The sequence below is a fragment of the Palaemon carinicauda genome, chromosome 24 (assembly GCF_036898095.1).
Source record: "Palaemon carinicauda isolate YSFRI2023 chromosome 24, ASM3689809v2, whole genome shotgun sequence".
NCBI classification, from domain to species: Eukaryota; Metazoa; Arthropoda; class Malacostraca; order Decapoda; family Palaemonidae; genus Palaemon; species Palaemon carinicauda.
The window spans coordinates 64,413,078-64,437,004 of NC_090748.1; the positions used below are offsets into that span (position 1 = coordinate 64,413,078).

The following is a 23,927-nucleotide window of genomic DNA, read 5'->3' on the forward strand; positions in this document are numbered from 1 at the left end:
GAGTACCCGGCTTCTCATAAGTCCTGCTGTCAATGTGGATGTCATGAGATTCAGGTAATAAAAGTTTGTGGCAGACATAACAACTTTTATTTGTGTTCCATTTACCGGAATCCAGACATGGATGATTCTATCTTCGATTGTCTTCTTACCATTATGGCTAAGATACAAGATGATAGAAAGGCTTCTTTTGTCTTTGTTGGTGATTTTAATGCTCACCATAGGGAGTGGTTAAGTTCTATCTCTCCTACCGATCGCCATAGCTTAAGAGCTTTAGACTTTGCCTCGGAATCAGGCTGTGAGCAAATTATATATGAAGCTACTCACAGTTCTGGTAATTGCTTGGACCTCGTATACACTGACTCCCCTGGCGTTATAACTAGTATGGTTGATTCTCCAGTCGGGACATCTGATCATGCCTTGATTTCATTAGTAGGGAAGACTGAGCAGCCTGTCCCTGATATATCATACTCTTGTAAAATTTATATGAAATACCAAGCAGACTGGAATGGGATTTTGCATGATCTTTTGTGCTTGAATCGGTCACTATTATATAGTAGTGTAGATCCTGTTGTCCCTTTGAATGAGAATCTAGTCAACATAATTGATAGGCGTATCCCTTCTCGTGTGCTAAGGTACCGAGTGAAGGACAAACCTTGGTTCAATGATGATTGTAGACGTGCTTATTTGGAGGAGCAGGAGGCCTATCATCTTTGGAAGGGTAACATATCAGATTTGACCTGGAACAACTATACTTAGCTTCGAGCTTTTGCTCAGAGACTTTATGCCTCAACTGAAAAGGAGTACAATTTAACCATAAAAGAAACCCTTTCTGGTACAACTCAGGAACATAAATGGTGGTCTACCCTTAAATCTGCATTCTTTGGTGTAGATGCAACAGTTCCTCCTTTACTTGAACCAGATGGCTCAGTTACTCACTGTCCAAAGGAAAAGGCAACCATGTTGGCTGATGTTTTTGACAATAAACAGAGTAATGAAAAACTTGAACTTCCTCATTCCTGTTTTCCTGAGGCTAAACTAACTAGTTTAGCTTTTCGATCTCGTGAGATTAAAGCTCTGTTGATGGACCTTGATGCTTATGGAGGTGTAGACCCAAATGGCATTTTTCCTTTGTTTTTTATAAAGACAGCAGATTTCTTAGATCCAAAGTTATCTGTTATTTTGCGCCAGTTAGCAAGAAGAGGAGCTTTTAGCATTTATTGGAAAATTGGTAATGTTACTCCTCTATAAAAATGTGTGTGTAGTAGCTCAAGTCCCACTGATTACCGCCCAATTTCCATAACTCCCATATTATCTAAAGTTTTTGAACGTCTTCTGGCAAAACGTCTTAATAGGTTTGCTGAAGGTAATCATCTATTCCCTAGTTTGCAATTAGGTTTTCGTAAGGCCTTGGAGCATGTGATGCCCTTCTTTCAATCTCCAATGCTGTACAGAAATCCCTTGATTTTGGTCAGGAAGTTCGTATGATTGGCCTTGATTTTAGTGCTGCCTTTGACAGTGTTAATCATGAGGCCCTTGTTTTCAAACTCAAACAGTTGGGAGTGGGTGGGTCGTTTCTTAGCATTATTATTGATTTTTTAAGTAATAGATCTCAAAGAGTTGTTGTTGATGGGCACCATACTGAGTATAGGAACGTGATATCCGGTGTTCCACAGGGTAGTGTTCTTGGCCCATTACTTTTCATACTATATACACATGACATGTGGTTTGGCCTAAAAAACAAGCTTGTTGCATATGCAGATGATGCTACTCTCTTTGCATCAATTCCATCCCCTGAATGTAGATCTGGGGTTGGTGAATCCCTTAATAGAGATTTAGCTAAAATTAGTGCATGGTACAAATTATGGGGTAAGAAGATGAATCCTAATAAAACTCAAAGTATGATTGTAAGTAGGTCAAGGACGGTAGCTCCTCAGCATCCGGATCTCAGTATTGATAATGTTTCTTTAGATTTGTATGACTCTTTTAAAATTTTCGGTGTGATTCTCGACAGCAAATTTTACTTTTGAGAAACACATTAGGTCTGTGTCTTCTTCAATTGCACAAAAAAAAAATTGGCTTATTGAGAAAGTCTTAAAAGATTTTCGGTGATCAATCTATTCTGAAGAAGTGTTTTAATTCTTTCATTCTAACTTGTTTTGAGTATTGTTCTCCTGTCTGGTGTTTAGCTGCTGATTCTCATCTCAATTTGTTGGACAGAAACTTACGGTCTATTAAATTTCTTATTCCTGATCTAGATATTAATCTTTGGCACCGTCGTTCAATTAGTTCATTATGCATGTTGCATAAGATTTTTCATAACTCTGACCATCCTTTACATTCAGATCTCCCTGGACAATTCTATCATGTTCGTAATAATAGGCAGGCAGTTAATTCTAATAGCCAGGCCTTCTCCATCATGAGGCTCAATACTACACAGTATTCTAGAAGTTTTATTCCAGCTGTTACCAAGTGGTGGAATGATCTTCCTAATCGGGTAGTTGAATCAGTAGAACTTCAAAAGTTCAAAGTAGGAGCAAATGTTTTTATGTTGACCAGGCTGACATGAGTCTTTTTATAGTTTATATATGACATATCTGTTTTTGACGTTGTTAATAGTTTGTATAGGACATATCTGTTTTGACGTTGTTACTCTTTTTAGATTGATTTATTGTTAATTCATTCTCATCATTTATTTATTTCCTTTCCTCACTGAGCTATTCTTCCTTATTGGAGCCCTTGGGCTTATAGCATCTTGCTTTTCCAACTAGGGTTGAAGCTTGGCTAGTAATAATAATAATGATAATAATAATCAGTCAAGAAGCACATTCAGCATGAGCCTAATTCTCCTAGGGATAGGAAGCAATAACTGATTCTGTAACTAATATGACAAAAATATCGTAACTGAAATTCTAATCATTGGCCAAAAAACTAATTATCTCTGACTTATCTTTTCCACAGAACTATCTTACAAAACTCTGACACAATCAGTCACAATGAAACAACTTGTCATTTAGTCATTCCCAACTTTTTTTCTCTTATTCTGCGAACATATTGACGCCGCTCCTGCGCGTGCGCAAACCTCTCTTTCTCTCTGAGCTTCTCACAGATTTACACACACGTATGCAAACGCAAACATTCACACATAAGGACTTACGTGTGTCGAATCTGCTGACTCTCATCTTTTAACAATCATCAAAATCTTTCGCAAAGGATAGCATTCCCTCGTGGTCACAGGAAACAACATCCTTCTACCTTCTCTGACACTGCAACTGACATTTTCCCAATTCTCACACAAACTTATATCACTTATCTAGCACAAAAACTTATAACTTAAAACATCAGAAAAAGAAACAACTCAAAAAATACATAGCATGCAAAACAAAGCGAACCGAAAAACCAAATTTGAGCTCAAAATCTTAAAAGTACGTCCCTAGCTGATCTAGACCTTCTAATTCTATCTCTTTCCAAACGCCTAACATAGCATTCAAAAGCAATCCACTCCGAATCAGACAAAGACATGCATTCGTTACATCTGTTATTATAAGTACAAAATTGACCTCTACAACCACAGCATATTGAATAAGGATCAATAGAGGCTTTAGGCATACGTGTCTTGCAACCTTTCACACACTTTCTGATAGAGTCAGCCATTTTGAAAAAACAGAAAAACAGTCCAAATCAAACCAACAAAGTCTAATAAATCGAAGTGAAAAGTACAGAAGAATATCCAAAACAAGCGGCTAAAGTCGTTAACAATAATCAACAAAAGGTACTTCACCAAATTGTAGAACAAAGTTATTAGCAGCGAAAGAATTTCTTGAGGTGTTCACACGATTAACGACAGAGAATTTCTGAAGATGATGGGTAATGGTTTTGATAACCTACGAGTGGTGGCGCTCATGTATGACCACCTACTGTCGCCGCGAATTTGAATTTCTGTCGTGCCGCATCGAAACGCGGGATTTAAGCTATATATATGTAACTACCAGGGAAGTTACATATTTATAAAAATGTGATTGCTTAGATACGTGGTCTTCTGCAATGGTTAATAATTGAGATAGAGTCGGACACATGGCCCGGCAACACCGAGACTGTGCTAGTCTTGAAAGGAAAAATGATATACAAAAACTATACACACAATCCCACCGCACACAGCTAGATATAACCAGCTAAACCTATATCAAGTAAAAATTAATCTAAGCTTCTCCTCAAATAACTGTTGACCGAATAGTTGCTTCGTTTGCACAATGCACCCTTGACTGGCCCACCCCTGGAATCCTCACTTTTGGCAAATAGGGTTTACCAGGCTCGTGTTCTTCCCTATCTCCAGTCGGCAGGTCCTGGTGTGAGTTGACTTTTGGGACAGAGGGTGGGGGGTGTGAGCCAGAGGTGCACAGATGCACTGACTAGGTCGGTCAGACGGCCACAACTGCTCGATGGGCCAACTCTAGGGTCGTGAGGGTTCATCTGGCTTCACCTTCCAAAACAGGTGAGGGTCATGATGCGTGAGTAACCCAGTGAAGGTGCCATATCGGGACTTTAGGACAGGGCAATATATTGTTGTAAGGAGTCCAAAGGAGGCAGGATTTTGCACAAAATAATTGGAGAAAACTTGCTGCTCTAAGGGAGTTTACATATACAATAATCCTACCTATTCTGGCTTGCTGAAAATTAGTAACTGAAATAAGAAAGTAGCAATGGGCTGGTGCGATGGGCATACATCTTAAAATTAACAAACCGTAATTGGTACTTAGAAATAAAAGCTGCATTTAAGTCAGCTGCATTGAAATTCATATTCAAAACCAGTTTAATATTCTATCTCTACACACGTAGTTTGAGGAAAGAACCATCATATGCCAGGGTAAGGCTTTTGCTGTGCGTATCTACACTGTAACGTCACGAGCATGGCGTACGCTATTGTCAACAAGTTTAGTTGATTTAAAATAGTTCTCCCGATGTTTCGGTAAAGAAAACTTAATGTAGGAGAGAACATTTAAGGGGTAACAATAATATTAGGAGAGACTAAATACAAAAGGAAGAAGAAGAGTGAAGAAAAATTCTTCACATAAGTAATGAACTGAAATTATTTTGGTTCATGTTTTCACTAACAATGTTACATTGGTGAAGAGTGATATAGTAAACAACAATATATCAAATTTCCATAAGAAAGAATATCCAAATCAGAAAATCATTCAATTAGAAATGGGTAAAGAGTGAATAAAGGTAGATATACCAGGGTTCCTTTTAAGGCAAAGGCGTTGATGACGCCATGCGCAGAACACGACCCGTTTTCTTTCCGACAGGTTGGACGGTGGCTAACCGCCATTGAAATGTTATACATTCACATGAGGCGTTCCCTATCCGTTATCCCAAGAGCAGTTTTCATTGTTTATTTAAACTCTGTCACGAGAGGACAGACTAAATTACAATAATTTTGACTCTATAAGATGTTAGTTGATAACCGTGTTGATATAAAATGTTATGCAACTTCATTATACTCTCTGCACCATTCCAAAAATATTAAAATTATGATACTCACCTGCCTTATTTAATGCCTCTCCAATCACTTTCCATATATTTTCATTATGTAAATTATTACTATACTTCTTGTTTGCTATGTCAAACATCTCCTCATACTCTTGAACAAGTTCAAATAATCTCTTATCCATGGTGTCAACAATAAACTAACTATACTTTCTATGACTCTAGGAGGAAAGGTCGGGATTGTAGGCTATGAAACAAACGGGTACGATACGGGTCCTCGTTCACACCCGTTGGTTGGGTGGCTAACGGTCATCAAACCAGCCAAGGTTTCTTGGAAAGAAAGCTGAGCTGACTCGGACAGTTGACGACCGAGGGCCGCCGTCAGCCTGACGAGTCGCATTTAAATACACGTTAAAAAGCTAGACGCCGCTTAAACGAAGGCCTGCCTGTCGAAAAAAAAACGGGTCGGGTGAATTGGCCTTGAATCGTACCGCTGTCCGGCCGACCTTATATATGTAGAGTTTGGGTGTGGCCAAAGACTATATACTGAAGGAAGATAGGAAGGCTGAGCCTAATACCACTCAAATGTGTGTGCGAATAAAAGATGCCAGATAATTCCATGCGAAACGAATTGCTCAATCTATTGAGCGAACGGTTAAACATTCAGAGCGGTAATGCTTACGGGAATATAGGATGGTATAGGATGGAATTCGATTGTAAATTTGCGACATATTTGTTCATAAGTTGCATTACTACGTCAGTTTATTTTATTCTTATATTTATGACATTTTTAAATTTTAGATAACTAAATTATAAATTTATAAATAGGTTAAGAATACATATCCTTATGTTTCTCAGTCTATTTTTCAGAAACTTAATCACTATTTAAATTTAAGTATTGTATATTACAATAATTTTTAAATGTTCTAATAAAGTAAAACATACTGTATATCTGATTTGTTAAACTTAGCCACAAGTACATATGTGTAGGCATATATTTAATTACAGTCTGTAGGCCACTTTACAATGGAGATATTAAGTGTATATAAAACACAATTGTAATTTTTATTTTATTGAAAAATAAATGCATGATGCACTCATGTATACTTTTTTATAAATATAAACTAACAAATGTATAAATATAAAAAAAAAATAAGGAACAAAACAACTCGTTAAATTGCATCACATGGGAGTTGGAAATAGAAATAAGGTAGCATACAAACATACCGAAAACCACATGCAAAAGAACTTTAATAAATAATGCTGTACATAAATAAGAAAAACCCAACTAAGTGACTAATATTGCATATATAAAAACTTAGCCCCCATCCCCAAGAAAAAAATAACACAAGCAATCCAAAATTGCACCTTGAATTACGTGCTAATAAACTAATGTAATTATAAATATGAGAAAACATAATACTAAAAAAAGAAAATGGTCAAGAATTAAGTACATAGTGCAAAGATAAGACAAAGCAATTATGCAAACATACAGTAGAAAGCACAGACAGTAAACACACACTCAATGTACATGAAAACACAAATACAAACAAATATAGAATACAAATACTGTAAAATGTTAGTCTTTATTTAGGAAATAAAAAATATAAGACAAGGAACACTCAAACAAAATAACTTGTTGAAACTACTGTATACTCCTGTAATGCTACTTGGATGTGCAAACACGCTGAAATACTCATGCACTTATAAGTTAAATCAAAGTTAAATATAATACGTACCACTAAACATGTTCCTAACGCGAAATATGTCAGCTCCTAAGAAATGTATTATTTTGATAGCTTTATGACAAAAAAGGGAGAAGCTTAAAACAAAATAAAATGTAGGTCTACTGCTGATGTCTTGCCCCAACATCAGTGGGGCTTACTCATGAGTAGCACAATGTTCATGTATTATACTGTTAGTACTCACCGTTTTTTATAATTGGGAACCTGTGATACACCAAATGAGGATCGGTTTCTGTTCGTTTATTGCAAAGAACACACTAGTATGACTTATTCACTGTTGGCGCCATGATTTCGTCTGTGTCAACTGTCAAATTTTAAAAATAAACAGACGACATGCGATATACCTATACCATACGATATACCATCTGAACACGGAGCGGTCAAACTATTGCATTCACTTTGGAGTTAGCAACTAGTATATTAACATTCGTATTTTAAGCCTTCCTAATTCCTATCTCCCTTCAGTATATAGTCTTTGGTCATTTCTCTACCTAGACGCTCATCGCGTGCCGCGTGGCCAAAGCTTAGTAACTATAGCCTACTTGAGATGAAAAATGCAACTTACTCCTGCTGTTAGGAAATCATGAAGCAATTCAATTGGCAACACTGTGAACTAAAGTCTTGTCAGCTCTTGAAGTTTTCTCAGGGTATTGGGAGCTTGGTATTTTTTGTAAAAAGAAATGTAATCCTTTGAATTTATGGTTTTGTTGTATCTTTCATTCCATATTTATGGGAGAGAGAGAGAGAGAGAGAGAGAGAGAGAGAGAGAGAGAGAGAGAGAGAGAGAGAGAGAGAGAGAGAGAGAGAGATGAAAATGAAGATGATATAATTGCCAGTATAATGGAGAAGAATGAATGGTTGAATGATATATGTGAAAATGAAGAGGACTTTAAATTGATCAGGAAGTTTAAATCAAGACAAAGCAGTAAATCACATGTCATTATAAAGTGTAGTCCAACTATCAGGAAAGTTTTCCGTAAAAGGGACGATAGAGTATATACCACGCTTGGAGGATGCTGCAAAATTTATGATTCCTACAATGTATTTCAATATTATAAATGCCAGGAATTTGGTCATACTGCCGATAGTTGTAGCAAGGGTCAGGTAGGCCTATGTGCCAAGTGTAGCCAAGAACACCGAACCACGGATTGTAGTGTAAATACGTTAAAGTGTCGTAACTGTACAATGAGGAATTACAATGATACGAATCATAAGACATATGATGAAAACTGTAAAGTATGCAAGGAGCTTACCACGATAAAAAAAATAGAACCGATCATGGAGTCTAGCCCATTGGTTAAGTGTGGTCTGATAAATATTCAATCGGTGGGGAATAAAACCATAAAGATTAGAAATCTTATTAATGGAATGGAATTAGATTTATGCTTATTAACGGAAACTTGGTTGGAGGGAAATATTAGTGATAACTCAAAGATTCAGGAGATGACGCCGTGTACTCATGATTTCTACCAGGTACCAAGAAAGGATAAAACTGGAGGAGGAGTGGGTGTCTTCGTGTCGAAAACCTTCTCTAGGGTTTCTATCATGAATGAAATAGTATTTGAAACGTTTGAATATATCTATTTAAAACTGACAAGAAACAGTAAGGTATTGAATATGATATCATTATATAGACCACCAGGGAGTAATATGGGAAATTCATTGAAAAATTTAGTATTCTTGTGGGTGTGGTGGACGATATTAAAAATACATTAATTGGTGGTGACTTTAATTGTTGGGTAGATGATGAAAACGATTATAAGACTAAAGAACTCAAGGAAGTATTTGAGATGTTTAATTTGATAAACAGTGTTTCGGTATCAACGTCAGTAGGTGGTCATGCACTCGACTTGGTCATATGTGGGAAAGATTCTGTCCTAATAAGAAACCTTGAAGTGGAATCAGACTTTGAGATCTCAAAAACACATAAACTCATCACTTTTGATGTTAATATAAATTGCATCAGAGTATTGAAAAAATGGATCACATATAGGGAACGAGAAAATTTTGATGCTGAGAATTTCATTGAAGCTAGTGTAGCGCAAGTGTCTTGTGAGAACATGCAATGTGAACATATGGTAGATAGAGAATGTGTTGGGTGTTATACCAAGAAATATAACGACAATTTTGGAAAAATGTACGATACCATGTGTCCCATAAAGAGCAAACAAATAGTTGTACGCGAAAATGTTAGATGGTATAATAGTGAGCTATTAAAGGCAAAAAGACACAGACGTAAGATGGAAGGTAGATGGAAAAGAGCCAAATCCTCACAAGCCAGAAATCTATATAATAAGGCCAGAAATGACTATAACATCCTGTTAGAAAAAACAAAAAGAAAATTCTACAATGGCGAATGTAAAAAAACCAATAACATGAAGGACTTTCACAAAAACCTAGATGATTTGATGGGATTAAAGAAAAAAATGTCTTGCCTGACAATGTTTGTGCAGAGAAATTTGCTATATTCTTCAATAGAAAATTGATAAAATCTGTAGAGGCTTCCCCCAAAATCACTTGGAAGGACAGTCAGTTATGCCACTGAAGGAGGGAAAGAAGTTAATAAAATTTAAGGAAATAAATATGTGCGACTTGTTAAAGGTTATGAAAGAGATGAAGAATACATATTGTGGAAACGACCCTTTCCCAAACAGTTCAATAAGTGAAGCTCCAAACAAGCAAGTTGTATATAATATTTACCTGAACATAATTAACCTAAGTATATCACAATCCTGTTTTCCTAGCTGTGAAAAAACTGCGTTGATCAAACCAATTTACAAAGGAAAAGGTGATGTAAACGAGCTAAATTTATATAGGCCCATTTCAAATTTATCCTACATGTGAAGCTTATTGAAAAAGTCATAAGTGAGCAATTATAGGCGCATATTGATGAGTTAGAGGTATTCCCGGAAAATCAATGGGCCTACAGAGCTAATCATTCTACAGAAACTACCTTATGCTCAATAATGAATGATATGATAGGTCTTCTGATGAGGGAAAGTGTGGAATTTTGATCATGTTAGATCTTGGTGCTGCTTTTGACACTGTTGTGCACGAGTACTTACTTGACGACTTAAAGTCTATTGGAGTGACTGAGGAAGCACTTGAATTTTTGCGAAGTTACTTAATGAATAGGAAGACTATTGAAAAAATTTCTGGAAACCGATCCAGTGAGAGAATTCTTATGAAGGGTGTACCAGAGGGTAGTGTTCTGGGCCCAATCTTGTTTAACATATATACTCTCGAACTATCACACCTCTTGAAAAAACAAAAAGTGAGCTTTAAACTATATGCAGATGGTACTCAATTCTACCTTTCTGTTTCAACAAAACAAGATACAGAGAAGAAAATTGATGAGATAATGACTGAAATTAAAACATGGATGCTGAGGAAAAAGCTCAAATTAAATGATGATAAAACAGAATGTATGTTTTTTGGCACAAAGGTGGCTTTGAAGAATTACCAGTTAATTCAAAGTATAAAAATTGGTGATGCTGATGTTGGGATTGTGCCTATTGTGAAAAATCTGGGTGTACTGATAGATTGTAATTTGTCAATGAGGGACCAAATAGTGAACACAGTGAAAGTGTGTAACTATCACCTGAGAAACATAACATTTATTAGAAAATATTTAACAGAGGGCAGTACAAAAATTTTAGTGATGAGTCATGTAATATCAAGGCTTGATTATTGCAATTCTCTGTACTACAAATTGCCCAATACACTACTAAGAAAGCTTCAAAATGTGCAAAACTGGGCGGCTAGACTGATAAAAGGCATTAAACTAAGGGAGAGAATAACTCCTGCATTGATCAATCTACATTGGTTACCTGTTAAGGCTAGAATTGAATTTAAGATTTGCTTGTTGACTCACAAAGCACTTACAAGTGATAAGCCTAAATATCTTCGTGATTGCTTGGTCCCCTACCCTGAAGCTACCAGCGCCGCTGTAAGAGTTAGACATCCTGATAACCGACATAGACTATTCGAAATTAGTGTGAATCATGCAATAGAGTCTTTTCAATGACGTCACTGGGAATAGCCGGCGGCCATGCTGGAGGACATACAAAGCGAAAACATGGCAGCTGCTACAGTGAATATGGACAATGAGAGCGACTTTGTCAAACAGTGGTCGGGTGATGATAAGCGTTTTTACAAGCAGAAACTCGATCTAATTGATGGCCTAGATCCATACCAGATGCAGAATTCATTCAGTCAAAATATTGAGGATTTTCCCAGTATTTCATACATTGATATGGTGAACTACTTGGTACTGTCGGCCAACCCAGAACATGAGTGGGCATACATTTCCATTGAATAATCTGCTTCCAGAATTCATTGTTTTTCCCTTTAATGCTTTTTAGTCCAAAATTAGATAAACACTGGGCCAATGAAGAGAGTGTTCATAATTATAAAGCTAATATTGATCATTTAGCCTAACCTTGTGTATTATAATTTTTGATTGTCAAAATGTATGTTAAAGTTTTGCATTATAATGTCAAATCTTTATCAGTTCATGCCTAACCATTGTGTTTGTGTTTGGTTACAAATGCTATAATTTCTTATATACAAATAAACACATGATGGACAAACTCTATTGTAATGCTCTTGGATGATCGTTTTGCCTCCTTGCAATTAAATGCGCAAGTTTAATTATTTTTTCAATGTTTCATATATAAGCTGAAGACCCCTTCGGGTTAAACCAGCTTTCAGATATTATTATCATTTATAATCAATGTTTATTCATCACATAGGCCTGTATGTCTGCACAATTTAATACACAAATTAAAATACATATAAATATACACTTAATTATATATAGGCATGAGCACCTTGACAAAATAGAGACCTAGGTAAGTAGCCTTTGTTAATATAGCCAATATGGGCGCTTTTAATTTTTGTTTTGAAAATCTGAGATGCCCCTTTGATGTTTAAAAATTGAGATGCCCCCTCCCCCACACACATTACACACTGAACTGACGATGATACTTGTGAAGTCACCTATGCGATCGGATATAGCATGTTTACACAGGAATAATGATACTTTTAGGGCCTAGCCGAGACTGATCTGATATGAAATGATCAGAACAAATACGTGCGTAGAGTAGTGAGGATTCACGTAGATCAGCCCGTGAGATTCTGGTCAACCACAAGTCAAGTCTGCACTTGGATAATTCCTCTGTATCTTTGTCCTGATTCTGAATAACTGCCGGTATGCGATAGAAACTCTTTTCATCTCTTCCTCCTCGATTCCCACAGCCAGCAATAGCGCAAAAACTGGGCATTGTGTGAATGTGAATGTGATGAAATGGCTAAATATTCAACAGTTCAACCATAGCTATTCACTGAACGTGTCTTTGTTTGCCCTCCAAGATGGCGGATCGGAAGTTTGATGACGTCTATTGAAAGGACTCTATAGGAGGAAGACCGTTCAGTTATGCTGCACCGAGACTCTTCAACGACCTTCCACTCGATGTCAAGAATAGCAAAAATGTAGCAGCTTTCAAGAAAAACCTGAAGACTTATCTTTTTAGAAAGTGTTATAATAGTGACCTGAAAACTATTAAGCCTGAATACAAATACTAGCGAAATAACTGATAATTATACAGAGCAAAATATTAATTGGAAAGAAATTATTTTCACACACCAAGGCCCGCCTCAACAGACCTTTAGTGTCTGATGGAGGGCAAGAAATAAACCCGTAAAAGTAAAAAAAAGCAAAGTAGAGAGAGAGAGAGAGAGAGAGAGAGAGAGAGAGAGAGAGAGAGAGAGAGAGAGAGAGAGAGAGAGAGAGAGAGAGAGAGAGAGAGAGAGAGAGAGAGAGAGAGAAAGGGGGTTGGGCTGTATATAATACTGGAATATTTTTACTGGTTATAATCCTACCTGCAATAGAAACGTTCAATACGATGCTTACAATTATCACCCAGATTCTATTAACGTCATTAAATTTAATGACGTCATTTTGTTTTCTGCCAAATAAATTTGTCATCCAAACTGGTTAAAATGACCGGTTAAGAACGTGATATTCCTAATTTAGTGTGGTTTTTCAAACTACATTGATTCTTCAGTCAGTTAACATTCTCAATCAATTTATGTAACATGAAGATATATATATATATATATATATATATATATATATATATATATATATATATATATATATATATATATATATATATATATATATATATATATATATATATATATATATATATATGTGTGTGTGTGTGTGTGTGTGTGTGTGTGTGTGTATATATATATATATATATATATATATATATATATATATATATATATATATATATATATATATATATATATATATATAGGTTTCATTGTAGTGAATTACATGTTCTGGGGCTTTTAGTTTTAGATAACTTGAATTTTATGCCCATGAAAAGCAATATGTTAGTAGGCAGGAAGGGAGTGTTCATCAAGATTTTTTTGATAATTAATTTTGAAGGGAAGCCTAGGTATTCAAGTTATTAAGATGGTTTATAGTTAATCTCGTTTCATCTGCTGTTTTAGTAAATATTAACCTTTAAGTCATTCTATTGAATAATATAGCTTATCAAATTGTGAGATTTCTTAGAATTATGACACTGGTAATATTGGGAATTTTGGAAACGGTCGGTGGTAACATTAACTCCAGCAATAATACAAAACTGAATTTGTGAAACGAGTTTATTATTGGAATTTCACCTTGTCTAGCTTTAAGTTGCTCACGACTTGGGTTTATCTTTTGAACTTCAATGTTTTGTGAGTTATCAACTTTTGTTTGGTTTGGTATTTATTCATTTTCTAAGCAAGTTAAGCATCTCCAAATGTAAATGTCCTAACTTTAGGCTTAAATATTTCGTTTGGTTTTATTATAGTGACGGACATGAAAAGCTTTTGTACTTTAAAAAAAAAAAATTGTTACCTACAGAAAAAACGTCCTTTATCTTCGGATATAACGCATTTTCACTGCAAATAAAAACTTGATTATCTAGGAAATGATAATCAATGGGGTTAGCATGATTTTATTTTCCCCCGAGTGAAGCCAGTGCACAACGAGGCAAACTGCCATTAGATTTCTCAAAAATATCCTTGTGCTTAAACAGTATAACAGGTTTTGGAGTTATTTGCTGTTGAAATTAATGTCAAATTCAGTGAAAGTACATTATATACTACAGAAAAAATGTACTTTCCTCTTACTGTCCCACCGCTAATTTCCAATATAACCCCAATACTATTTTTTAGGTTATGTTAGGTTAGGTTATAATTATTTAATCTGTAGGCGGATAAAATTCAAACCTAACCTAACCTAAATAATAATATTAGGGTTATATTGGAAATTAGCGGTGGGGCAATAACAACCAAAGTACCAAAAAAAATTATGTTCAAAATGTTCCATTCTTAACCATGATTTTAACCCTAACCCTAATGTTACTGTACTTTACCAACGCTGGCCCGAAATGTTCCGTCCGTATCTATAATTTAACTTTATCTGGATACTTTGTCATATTTGACCAAATTTGAGATCCCCTTTTGCATGAAAACCCATTTTTCCATGAGTTTTCGTGTTTTGTTGTATTCTGGTGTTATTACCTTCCGCAAAAGTATCGTTTTTCGAATACCACCGCCCAACAGTAATTTGGGGAATCCAGGTAAGATAATGAAAAGGGTGAATATATGATACTTTAATTTCTAGCCAAATACATGAACCATGTATTTTTCCCACTCGCTATCTTGTGTTTTATGCATTTCTGACCATGATTATTGTGGCAAACCATCCATGAGTTTTTGGACCCCCTTATATAATGATAATTATGGGGGACCCCAGTGGGAAACAGGTTTTTTTGGGGGGATGGGGAAACGTCATAAACAAGTGATTTACACCAATAATAATGATCAGAAAGGCAAAATAAGCACAAGATTATCAGTTGCAAAAATATATGGTTCATGTAAGTGGCTGAAAAAAAGGACAAAATGTGATTATTGAACACTTGAGATTTGTAAAAGGGTACAGAACCTAACCAACCCACCTAACCTAACCTAACCTAGTAGTTCCCAGGTCACAACCCCCAGAGGGGGCGAGCCCCCCTTCCTAGGTCACGAATCTTCCCAGGTCACAACCGCTAACCAAACCTGCCTTTCCAGGTCACAAACTAATTTTAAGTATTAAACTTACCCGCTGGTTATATAAGAAATGGCTAAAGTCTCTTGACGCCGGCAGAAAATTCAAAATCTCGCGGCTTATCGCAGATATGCCAGGTGTACACTAGCGCCCTTGCGGTACAACAGGTAGAACTATACCCAACTCTTCAGATCTTCTCCTGCCACCATAGCTGGCTGTACTATTGGAAATTCTCTCTCGTTTTCTTACTCTGTTTGGACGTTATTTGGTGATGTACTAACGTTTTTTTGAGTTTGGGCTTTTGCTTATTTGTTTTATTTGATCTGTGATCACATATTTATAACTTAAAAGGTAGGTTGTTCCGTAACCGAAATACAAACCACGCTATTTACATAGGGGTTTACTTTCGGCGTAGCTGAAATGACGTGCCATTAGATTTATAACGAGGGTTAACTACCCCCCGCTAGTTAGCAGGGGGTAGGGAAGGGGTAGCTTGCTACCCCTCCCCCCTACACACCTGTAAGTTGTCTCACTTCACTTTTGGCTCGGACGAAAGACAGACGTTGCTATTTTCGTCCTCGTTAATGACAGCCTTAGTTTGTTTTTTTGCTTTTTCTAGTTCTGTGTGTTTGGAAGTTGGCCTCGACCATTGTCATCGTTATGCACAAGTGCCCTGGACTCGCTGGCCGCCCTTGTGGGACTTTCATGTCACCGGAGGACACCGATCCTCACACCCTTTGCCTGCCGTGCCGAGGCCGACGGTGTGATAGGGAGAATATGTGCAGTGAGTGTAGGGAGTGGTCTGCCTCCCAGTGGGAGAAGTTCGGCCGCCGGCGTAAGAAGAAGTCCAAGAGAGACCGTTCTCCTTGAAGAAGGAAGGCTCCAAGGACTCCTCTTCCGCCGCCCGAACCACCTCCGAAGCTCCCACTCGATCGGTCTCTCGTGAGAGACTGCCGAGTGGTAGCGCAGGCCCTAGTGGTGTTTCCCGACCTCGGGTTACGGGAGAGGGCGTTGCCTCCCTTAGCGTGGCAACTCCCTCTTCTCCTCCTGGGGAGGATAATTTGGAATTTGATGAATACAGTATGACCAAACTGTGTCTAATAATGATTTGTTCCAGCTTTGGGCTTCCTTGGGGCTTAAGGGCTCGCCCTCCAAGGAAGCCCTGTTTGACCTGATCCAATTGGGGGCTGCGGTCAAACAGTCGCCGGTAATACCGGAGGTATTCCCTTCTGATTTTGTCGACACTGTTTTGGCCGAGCCTTCCGATGGGTCTGGTCAAACCCTTGATACTGCTCCTGTTGCGGACGTTGCTGATGGCTCTCCTCCCCCCTCCAAAGATCCTCCGAGGGGGGAGGGGAGTCCCACGGTCTCTCCTGCGGGCGGGTCTCCCCCTCGGGGGAGCGCGCTGACAGAGACTCCTCTTCGGAGGACTGATGACCCGGACGCCCTTCCCCGTGGTCGTATTCGACGTAAGGCCCGTCATCCTCTTCGCAGCAGAGGACTTCCTTCTCCCTATAAGGGAGTTAGGAGGCGCCTCTTTGGGTCGTCCTCTCCTGATCCTCCCCCTAAGGAGGAGCCCCCCCGTCAGGAGCAGCCCGTCACAGTAGCGCCCCTTGACTTCTCCGCGGATCGTTCGCGATCCCCTACGCCTGCCAGACCTTCCGACCTGCCTTCTCCGTTCCTGGCTGCAGATGCGATTTGGGCGCCTTCTCACCCTGTTATCCAACAGGCACCGATCCCTTCGGGGAAAACGGACTCTACTCACGGTGTGGGTAAGTCCCTTGTGCGTCAGGGTTCCCCTGCGCGCCCACATGCGCGTTCGCGTGCGGTAGCGCTCAAGCGCTCCCCAGAGTTACAGTCTTTGGACTTAACTCTCCAGCGCTCTCCTGCTCGGTAGCGATCACCTGCTCGCCAGCACTCTCCTGCGCGGCAGCGATCACCTGCTCGCCAGCGCTCTCCTTCTCGCAGGTCTCCTGCAAAGCAGCGCCCTCATGTTCCTGATGTGCGCAAGGCGCACCCACATTCTCCTGAGCGCCATCGTTCTCCTGTGCGCAGCCGCGCTACTGCTCAACCTGTTCCTGATGTGCGCCCAGCGCGCCAACGATCATCACCGCGTCCACGATCGCCTGATCTGGACTTAGGCAAGGGTACCATCCTGTCGCCTTGCCCACGCGCCCCTGCGCGCCCTTCTGCTCCGGCGCAACAGCGAGCTAAAGCTCCTGTTCGCGAGCGTTCGCCTGCGCGTTCGTCTCCGTCCACCTCTTCAGATGTGCGCAGTAATCTTACTGCGTGCCAACGTTCTCCTGCGCGTTCACGCAATCACTCACCTGTGCGCAAGCGCTCTCCTGAGCGCCATCGCCCTCTTAAGTCTGATCGCCCCCGGGTCTCCGACTCGCCCGCGTGATAAATCGCCTGTGCGCAGTCGTTCGCCTCCTCTTGGTACGCGCCGTTGTTCTCCGGAACGCACACGACATCGCTCGCCATCGCGCTAGCGTTCTCCATCTAGCAAACGCTCGCCAAGTCGCCGCGACTTTTTTCGCCTGATCATCGCCGTTCTCCTACGCGCCGCCGACGATCGCCTAGTGCTCAGTGCACACTTTCACCTGCGCGGTCTCGTGCTCCTTCACGTGCGCGCCAACGTGTTCCCTCGCCAACGCGCCAATGCGACCGCTCGCCAACACGCCATCGTGTCCCTTCGCCTGCGTGCCCACTCGCCAGCGCGCACACGCGCCACCTCGCCCACGCGCCCCCTCGCCCACGAGCGAACGCACACACGCGCATTCTTCCACACGCGGCAATGCGCCCACGCTTCGGAAATCGCCCGCGCGTGATTCCTCGAATGCCTTTTCGCGTGAGAACCGCCGCGATCCCCATTAACGCAGGGATCATCAGCGCGGCCAACTGACAGGGACACGGACTTCCAGATCAGCCTCTGGATCGCCACCGCGCAAGCGTAGGATTACCTACCAGGACCAGGACCAAGAAGGATCTACGGAGAGGTCCATGCAACACACTTTTTCCTCTTCTTTTCAGGCAGGCCCTGTGGTGTCCACTCCGAAGGGTCAGGAGATCCCCTTCCCTCCAGCGGGGATAACTGACACTGCGTCATGTTACCCGTCAGCCTTGATTCCGTCACATTATGAACGCAGTGGTTCAGGCTGTGAAGCCTGCCTCGTTGATATGGGACTTAAACCAACGGCAGGCTCATCCCCGCTGAAGAGAAGGAGAGGAGTAGACTTCGTGGCGACTTCTCCTCGGGAGAAGTTGGCTCCCAAGAGGTCGGTCAGGAGGACTCCTACGCCTTCTCCTACGCGTGCTGTTTCTCCTTCTCCTATGGACGAGGTATCTCCATCCTCAGGAGAGTCCAGCGAGGCAGGGTTGTCTCCCACGGCACCAATGGGAGGAACCCCTCCTCTTTGGAGAGAAGCTGCTTGCGAGGAAGCCCCCGTCTGGACCTCTTTGCTGGAGTCCTGTACAGTGAACCCTCGCTACTTCGCGGTTCGACCATCGCGGATTCACCACTTCGCGGATTTTTTCCATAACCCATATATATACAGTAATATATATATATATATATATATATATATATATATATATGTATGCATGTATTTATGTATATATGTAGGTATGTATATGTGTATACATATAAATATATATATATATATACACACACACACACACACATATATATATATATACATATATATATATATATATATATATATATATATATATATATATATATATATATATATATATATATATATATATATATATATATATATATATATATATATATATATATATATATATATATATATATATATATATATATATATATATATATATATATATATATATATATATATATATATATATATATATATATATATATATATATATATATATATATATATATATATATATATATATATATATATATATATATATATATATATATATATATATATATATATCTATATATCTAAAGTAGGAAGATGTGATGTAGTTCTAAGGGAAAAGTATGGGAAATATGTCTGGGTAATAAGCAAAGCTCTACCTCCAGTTTGTTTCTACATTATGATCAGAGATAAATGTAAACAAAACATTGGTTGCCATTTTTTATCGTGCTTTTTAGCATGTTTAGGAAATGCATGATATAAAATCACCTTTACTATTTGTGCCTGTTTTAGTTTAGGGTACTGTAGTACATGCATTAAATGTTCTGTACATTAAAGGGTAGTTTGTTAACAGTACTACGTACAAGGGAAGGTTTTAAAAGTCTGAATATACATGTTGAATAAATAGGTAAATATGGTGTCACTACTTCGCGGATTTTCACCTATCGCGGCCGCGACTGGAACCTATCTACCGCGATAAACGAGGGTTCACTGTATTCCTCCTAGGAGGGACCCCAAGGACTCCAAGACGATTCCTAAATCGTCATCCAGGATACGTCCAGAGCCAACTAGACCCCGGGAGGACGTCCACGTATCTCCGCAAGATGAACCTTTGGGGACCGGAGACTTAGCTGCCAGTCCGCAAGGAGGAGACCAGTTCGAGTCGGAACACGCTTTCTGGCAGGTCCTAGGCTTGATGAGGCAACTCAACAAGTTTAAGGACCTGGAGACTGCCCCTCATGAGGGCAAGGACACGGTGCTAGACCAAGCTTACGGCACCCAGAAACCTCCTAAGTCCAGCGCAGCTTTGCCTTGGTCCAAAGGGGTGAAAGGGGCCAGGGACAGGGTCGAAGCCCAGCTCTCCAAGCTCGCCTCCTCCGGTCGTTCTTCTGCCGGGTTCAAACTCCTCCCACCTCCTCGAGTACATCAGAGGAGGTACTTTGAGATCATGGGGGAGTCCAGTATGGCCCTTCCGCTCCACCATTCCGTGGAAGTGCTGACCAGGGGAACTCCTCTCGAGAAACTCTCCGCCCGGCAGGTGACGTTCTCGGCGTCGGAGATCCTGAACCTTGAGAAGGTCGCGAAGAGTGCCATGCAGGCAACTTCGTGGCTGGACGTTTGGCTGGGATCTCCAGGCATCCTATTGCGCTCTGAGGATCTGTCCAAGGAGAGCAATAGGAAGGCTTTGGAGACCTTCCTCCTCTCGGGCACGCGTTCAATCGAGTTCCTCGCTCACCAGGTTGCTAACCTGTGGGCTAACTAGATCCTCAAGCGTCGCGACGCAGTGGCCGAGAGGTTCCATCCGAAGGTCCCCGCCGTGGGCGTCTGCAGGCTCAGGCACTCCTCCATTACTGGGAGGGATATGCTTGATCCCAAGGACATAAAACGAACAGCCGAGAGGTGGAGGATATCGAATCAAGATTTTCTCCTTCAGAGGGCCCTGATATTTCGGCCCTACAAGCCTCTGGCACCTCAACAGCAACAGCAGCCTCGCAAGACACCGAAGCAGGCTCCGGCAGTCAAGACAGGGGTGTCTAAGCCGCAGCCCATTCAGACCAAGGACAGAAGGTGCGGCAAGTCCTCTAGGGGAGGTAAGAATCCTAGAGGCAGCGGCTTAGGCCGCAAGCGCTAGGATTGGCAATCCCCCCGCGTGTCCACCTGTGGGGGGATGCCTGAAAAGTTGCGTGCACAGGTGGCAGCAACTTGGGGCCGATTCTTGGACGTCTCTGTGATCGGCCAAGGTTATCGCGTCCCATTCACGACATCTCCACCTCCCCTGACAGCGAATCCAGTGCTGCTGAACTCCTATGCCATGGGATCGCCAAAGGGGTTAGCCCTTCGGGCAGAAGTCGAGACCATGCTCAAGAAGGATGCTCTCCAGGAGGTCGACGACGGCTCCCCAGGCTTCTTCAGTCGACTCTTTTTTTTGTAAAGAAGGCGTCTGGAGGCTGGAGACCGGTCATCGACATCTCAGCCCTGAACAAGTTTGTCAAGCAAACTTCGTTCAGCATGGAGACAGCAGATACGGTCAGACTTGCAGTGAGACCGCAAGACTTCATGTGCACACTGGATCTGAAGGACTCTTACTTCCAGATCCCAATCCATCCGTCTTCCAGGAAGTACTTGAGATTCAGCCTAGACAGCAAGATCTACCAGTTCAAGGTGCTGTGTTTCGGTCTCTCCACAGCTGCTCAGGTGTTCACCAGAGTGTTCGCTCTGATTTCGTCTTGGGCGCACAGGAACGGCATACGTCAACTCCGTTATCTGGACGATTGGCTGGTCCTGGCAGACACCGAGACAGGCTTCTGGAGGTTTGCCGAGACCTGGGGGTCGAGGTAAACCTCGAGAAGTCCTCTCTGCTTCCGACGAAACGACTGGTATATCAAGGCATGATATTAGACACCGATCTCCACAAAGCCTTTCCATCAGACGACAGGATAGCAAGGCTGAGGAGGGTCGCAGAACCTTTCCTCCCTGGCATGTCTAGTTCCGAACGGCCGCCTCAGGATAAGATCCCTGCAATGGCGGCTGAAGTCCCGGTGGAATCAAGGCTCCTATTCTCCGGACTTTCTGGTTCCTATAGGAGCCACGGAACTGACGGACCTTCGGTGGTGGCTGAACGACGTGAACCTTCGAAAGGGAGTGGATCTTCTCGTCCTCCCCCCGGAATTGACTCTGTTTTCGGACGCATCAAAAGAAGGGTGGGGGGGCCCACATTCTGAACCAAAGGATCTCAGGCCTCTGGTCAGAATCAGAAAAGTGCCTCCACATCAACCTGCTAGAAATGAAGGCCATTTTCCTGGCTCTTCAACAGTTCCAATGGACCCTGGCGGGCCACTCCGTAGTGGTGATGAGCAACAACACTACGGTAGTGGCTTACATCAACAAGCAGGGAGGTACCTTTTCTCGACAGCTATCCCATCTTGCAGTAGAGATTCTGAGGTGGTCCGAAGCCCACTCAGTCACACTTTCGGCTCGCTTCATTCCAGGCAAGAGGAATGTGCTCGCCGACAGTCTGAGCAGAGCGACGCAGATAGTAAGTACCGAGTGGTCTTTGGATCCTCAGATAGCCAACAAAGTCCTGACTTTGTGGGGTTCCCCGACAGTAGATCTGTTCACGACAGCCTTGAACTTCAAGCTGCCCCTGTACTGCTCTCCAGTCCCGGACCCCAAGGCTCTCTGGCAAGATGCTTTATAGCAGAGGTGGGACATCATCGACGTTTACGCCTTCCCACCATTCTGTCTGATGAGAAGGGTGCTCAACAAGTCCAGACTATCGGTCAATCTCTCCATGACTCTTGTAGCTCCGCTGTAGCATCACGCGGAATGGTTCCCGGACCTTCTGCAGCTCCTGACGGAGCTTCCGAGGGAACTCCCCCCACGACACGAGCTACTCAGACAACCACACTGCAACATCTTCCACAAGGCCGTAGCGTCGCTTCGGCTTCACACCTGGAGACTATCCAGCGTCTCCTCACGGAGAGAGGATTTTCGCAACAGGTTGCGGACAGGATGTCTCGCCACCTACGCAAGTCCTCTATCGGAGTCTATCAGGCGAAGTGGAAAGTCTTCTGTGGTTGGTGTCGTGGGAGGGGTATCTCTCCACTCGATGCCACTATTCCAGCAATAGCGGAGTTTCTAGTGTATTTACGAGAGGAAATGCGCCTTTCAGTTCCAGTGGTGAAAGCCTATCGCTCAGCCTTAAGCCTGGCGTTTAGGCTAAAAGGAGTGGACATTTCCTCTTCGTTAGAACTTTCTCTACTCATACGCAGCTATGAGCTTACCTGCCCTCGGTCAGAAGTAAGACCTCCTCCTTGGAACGTGGTTCAGGTCCTCAGGGCTCTGAAGAGAGCCCCGTTTGAACCATTACGCCAGGCGTCTGATCGCCACCTGTCTTGGAAGACGGCTTTCCTGCTCGCTTTGGCCTCGGCCAAGCGGTTCAGTGAACTTCATGGTCTTTCTTACGACGTCACCCATTCAAGGGGATGGGGGGAGGTAACGTTCAGGTTCGTCCCTGAGTTTGATGCCAAGACTCAGAACCCTGGGGTGTTAGACCCTAGGTTCGACTCCTTTGGGGTAACGAGTCTTCGTTCTGTAACAAGTGACCCAGACCATCTGTTACTTTGCCCAGTGAGGAGTCTGAGGCATTACTTGAAAAGAACAGCTGCAGTCCGTCCTCAGGTGCAAGCGTTATTCGTAAGCACAGGAAGGACGAAGAGGAGGGTCACCAAGAACACCATCTCGGCCTGGATCAGGAGGGTTATTCAACACACCTTGGATCCTGATCCTCCTCCGTCACGCCGCCCTAGAGCGCACGATGTCAGGGGCATCGCTACGTCCCTGGCATTCAAGAGAAATTTCTCTTTGACGCAGGTTTTGCAAGCTGGGGTGTGGAAGCGCCAGACGACCTTCACAGCCCACTACCTGCAGGACGTGGCCCACAGGAGCTTCGATACATTCTCTATTGGCCCTGTGGTGGCTGCACAACAGCTGGTCTAACCTCAGGCTCCTTAATGCACAGGTAGCAGAAGGTTGGGGGCATTGTTACCCGGTTTTAGTCTGCGTGATTGAAAGAGTATGTCTGGCCCTTACTTCTTTCTTCATTCTCCCCTCCCTTGGGGAAAGCAGCATCCTGGTCTCTGCATAGCTGACCTCAACCTTTGCAGGTAAACCATGCTC

The 23,927-nt window shown here is 41.8% G+C and overlaps 1 protein-coding gene across 3 annotated transcripts in view; it reads left to right on the top strand.

The window, feature by feature from the left end:
* LOC137618128 (uncharacterized) overlaps positions 1 to 23,927 on the top strand; it is a 226,530-nt gene that overhangs the window by 33,899 nt on the left and 168,704 nt on the right. The window contains exon 1 of one of the 3 annotated variants that reach the window (XM_068348143.1): positions 13,830 to 13,988. The exons of the other annotated variants lie outside the window; for them this stretch is intronic. The gene's annotated coding sequence lies outside the window, so the exon portion shown is untranslated. Of the gene's footprint in view, positions 1 to 13,829; positions 13,989 to 23,927 lie in introns of those variants that run through there. 3 annotated transcript variants of the gene reach the window in all.